Source organism: Triticum aestivum, chromosome 7D (assembly GCF_018294505.1).
Source record: "Triticum aestivum cultivar Chinese Spring chromosome 7D, IWGSC CS RefSeq v2.1, whole genome shotgun sequence".
Lineage (NCBI taxonomy): Eukaryota > Viridiplantae > Streptophyta > Magnoliopsida > Poales > Poaceae > Triticum > Triticum aestivum.
The window spans coordinates 404,140,447-404,144,864 of record NC_057814.1 but is presented as its reverse complement, the minus strand read 5'-3'; the positions used below and the strand labels follow the sequence as shown (position 1 = coordinate 404,144,864).

General features: G+C 43.5%; 1 long non-coding RNA gene across 1 annotated transcript; it reads right to left on the bottom strand.

Annotated features, from left to right (window-relative positions):
* Positions 1 to 2,454: 2,454 nt before the first annotated feature.
* On the bottom strand, positions 2,455 to 4,060 carry LOC123170986 (uncharacterized). The gene is made up of 4 exons (XR_006485263.1): positions 3,544 to 4,060; positions 3,228 to 3,451; positions 2,987 to 3,151; positions 2,455 to 2,720 (listed from the first exon to the last, which is right to left on the bottom strand). It is a non-coding gene; the product is annotated as an uncharacterized lncRNA (long non-coding RNA).
* Between the last annotated feature and the right edge of the window lie 358 nt (positions 4,061 to 4,418).

The window sequence follows — 4,418 nt, the reverse complement described above, 5'->3', positions numbered from 1 at the left end:
TGTATTACCTTCGCCGAGTCCAATCTTCAAAGGCGCTTAGGAATACCGTCATGGAATTGTCATGGCAGATGTCCTAGTAGAAGGACTTAGTCATGGAGCCATCGCAACTAGGTTAGCTTAAAGGGTTTAAACGGGACAAAGTCACACAGGAGTTTATACTGATTCGGCCCCTTGCTGTGAAGGTAAAGGCCTAGTCCAGTTTGAGGTGGTATTGCTTAGGTTTCGATTACCAGGGAGCGAATACGCTTGACCTAGTTCTCGATGTCTTGTTTCTTGTCCCTAAACTGCCGCCGGGTCGTCCCTTTATATACACAGGTTGACGCCCAGCGGCTCATGGAGTCCCGGCCGGCTTATACAACGTGTCCGGCTCGGTGACTAACTACTCCCGCCTTACAATACAAGTCACACATATATAGCGGTTTAGACCTATGGGCCTTAAGTCGCCGTTGGGCTCCGACCCTTCAGTAAGCCTGCTTCGTGGACCGCCATCTTCAACATCTTCACGGGCTTTGTTATTGATGAACCGCCAATGGTATGACTCGGCCCTTCTTGGGCGGGTCATACCCAGTAGTTATATCCCCAACAAATACCTTCCTCGGAAGCTGGGTTTTGGTTCTCTCATGAAAATGTGGGACCATTCTTTTTCATTGTGAATGCAAGAATGGTAGATGAATTATTACAAACTTTACATGTTCTTTTGAACTGGAACTGCGTCCCGTTAATAGAAAAGCTAACCAGAACCGCTGGCTAGAAGGCTCTTCACAAAAACTGGAACATCCTCCTCCCAGGCAATGCTACACTGTGATACCGGCATCCATAGAGCCACCTTATTACAACTTCTCGAACAGAAACCTTATTTCAACTTCTCGAATGGGAAGATAACAAAAATCTAGTAAGACACAAAGACAACATAAACTTTATCTCTTCGAAAAGCACGCAATTATTGGGTGAAAGATCATAAGTACTTCTTAGTACCATAACTTGGACGATGACTTGGGCGTGAAATCCTATCTCCACTCATGAGATCCCAGTCTATTGTTACACATATGCCATTTAAACATGTTTTTTTAAGCATGAAATAGCTTCAGTTTGCAAAGCATCAGCTACCTTCAGTAGCTTAATTTTTTTTGCTAACATGCAACAACTTCCGTTTGAAAGCATCAGCTGCCTTTTAAATTCGTGTGGCTCACAGTCCCCTTGATCACCCCTAATTGAAAATCCCTAGCCTCCAGAGCTGCTTGTTGAGTCAAAACATGCACCGCTATTTATCCTTAGCACGTTAGCGACCGGCGGTTTCTTCACACTCAAGTGCACCCCTGTGAACCATAGCCACAACCTCATATATTTTTAGGACGCCTTCCCTAGCATTTATCTTGCTCCTTGTCTTCCATCTCGTCCACAACAGATCTATGATCTTGAACATTGGCTTATGTCCATGTGTAGATCAGAGTGCCACATATCTACTTCCCAAAGGCAAAATAAAAAGTGATATAGTTTCCTCCCGAGTAAGAATTCACATTTGGGCAGGGCGATCACTAAAAACTTTCAGTCTATTCTTCTTGCAAGAAGAATATGCAAGGCAATATAGATTCGGCTCGTTATGTCAGATGAAAATTTCTTCCCAGATTTAAGGAACACTTTATGAACTTAATAGCTGAAAGTCTCTTCCCAGCTTGGAAGACAATATATATGTAAGCAAATAAGTACTCCCTCTGATTCAAGACGTAGCTTTAGTACAACTTTGTACTGAAGTTGGATAGGAGGGAGTAATAACTTTGTAACACTACCAAGAAAATTGCAATCACATCTCCTTTTAACACTTTCAGGTGGTTTAAACCCTTGTTTGTTTCTAAAACGACATGTTTTGCTAAAAAATGTCGTTCTTCAAACTTTACTTTGTCATACATCTAGTCTATCCAAATATGGATCTAGACCCATCCTCGATTTTGCATGCCTATAATTATACAAACGCCAAGCCAGCAGACCATGTGTACCCAATTTGTTTCGAGGCTTGTAACATGCAGTACCCAATCTGCATACATAACTAGCTACCTGGATAATTCTGACTAACAAAATGAAGAAACCTACATCAGGTTAACTGGAAAACTCACAAAAACTTTTCCAGCTTGATGATATCAGTCCAATTTCTCTTTAGTCGAATAAGGCAATTTTTCATGAAAATACAATAATATGCAGGTAACAATTCCATCTTTTCATTGAACTGTAGAGAGAGAAGAACAACTTATTTTTCAGAATGATTTTTTTTCAAATAAAGGACTTCATAGAGTTAAGATGACATGCATGTTGAAAGCCCTAACTCTCCCCATAGTCCCAAAACGACTCCCTGAGTATATTTAGATGCACTAATGTACAAAGATTCATGTGATTTAAAACCCACACAAAACTACTATAAGATACACCATTAAGCTTTGAATTTTCTGTTAGGAGAGAAATGATAGCACCATTTTCTTTAGAAATAGAACATATACAGATAGGCATCCATTTAACTGGTATTTTTTATATACCTTTGTCTTAGTTTCACAGAGCACATCCAATTGACAATACGTTCCCATCCATTAAAGATAGGAAATGTGGTATCCCCGCTCAAGCACACTATCAAACCTCCAAAACTGTAATCTGATGGCCACGTAGACTGATCAACTGTAACAAAAGACCACACATTGCACCTGCTGCAGGCTTCTGATCACTTATATTAGCACCTGGATATTTCATATATCATAATTATATCGACTAAGTGATATGAAAGATGTCTAAAATGATGAAATGCATAACACCATTAGCTCCTTTTCCAAAAGTAAGTCACAATAGCGACTACATGACAACAAAAAACCCGAGGTCTGCAGCACTACCTAATGATTTAATGAAGCCGCACAAAAAATAGAAACAAAAAGTTATTCTAGTCTAGATCTAAATGGTTTAATTCAACTGTAACTAAATTACAAGGCTGAAGAAGATTTGGCCGTACCCGCTCTTGCTTCATCACGAAATTGTCAAAATTTTATGTTGGCAAAATTTCCAAGCCCAAGCCGTACGTCGACAAAATTCTATGTTGCCAACCGCTAAACAAGAACCAGCTTTGTTAGACCAATGGAGCGGCATTGATCCATAGCCCGCAAATCCATCTGATATTCTGCAGAACAAAGCAAAAAAATCAGCATATGACAGTCATTAAAGCTGAATTGATGGAAAGAATTGTAGGAAATTACCTGGAGGTTGGTGTTGAGAAGTGGCAGCCTATAGGTTGGGAGACGTGGACATGCTCATCACATAGGCCGGGGATGGGCTGCTCACACACCTCCACCACGGGCCAGCCCCTCATATAAACTCTTTAATTCCTGATGAGTTTGCTCCAAACCCAAAGTTTGTCTAGTACTTTTTCAGCTCCCAAATCTTTATGAGAACTTCCCTCTCCAGCACTAAGTTCCCCAATCTGTCATACAAGAACGGATGAGAGAAGGGAGCCGGGAACAATAACCTATAAGAGTATGGTGAGGCAGGGGAGGGGCGTGGTGCAGGTATTACTGATGACGTCCACGCGATCCCGTCAGCAGCGAGATGCCCACGGTGGCGGTGCCGGCGTTACTGATTCTAGCGGCCGGTGCCCCGGCAGTCGACAACCACACCGCCCACCCGCGCCTCTGTCTGCATCAGCGGGCGGGCTGGTCAGGTCTCAGGGTGGATATGGAATTTTGGCTAGGATTTGCTCGCGGGCGAGATCGGCGACTCGGCGGCGCGATGTTCGAGTTGAAGTAAAAGATGTGGCCCTGACATGATTCAGAGGGGCACAAATTCCTGGTCTTCTAACGTGTTACCAGGAGGGCACTGCGCTCGTTGTCCGGCATGGCGATGTGGAGCTTCTCAATGATCCGAAAGAGGTGGCGGAGAGTGAAGAAGGGGACCGTGGGGAAGAGACGATGACACACGATGTATGGCTGGTGGCGGCGTGGAGCATCGCATATGGGGCGCCGGCGATGGGGGGAAGAGGGCGGCCGCAATGCATGGAAAAGGGCAGCGACGATGGGTGGAAAAGTTTGGCGGCTGGAAGTGGGTCGCGGCATACGGCGTGGGTCCAAGGCTTCGAGCAGATAGCATCGGAGGTGCGTGTGTGCGGGGCTTTCCGAATTTTTCTGGTTCGCTGTTTTTTTAGCACGTGCGTTCGACGACAAAACAACAATCTCAGTCGTCCATCTCTATGTTTAACGTAAAATTGACGGACATAAAAAGATGACGTATGGAGAACTATGAAAGCCTCCGTCTTTTAATATTAGGTATAGAATAGAGGTGTTGTGATCAGCACTACTAGTTGGAATAGCTTCTACCCACTTAGTAACATAATCAACAGCAACCAGAATATGTGTATACCCATTAGAGGAAGGAAAAGGTCCCATGTAATCAAA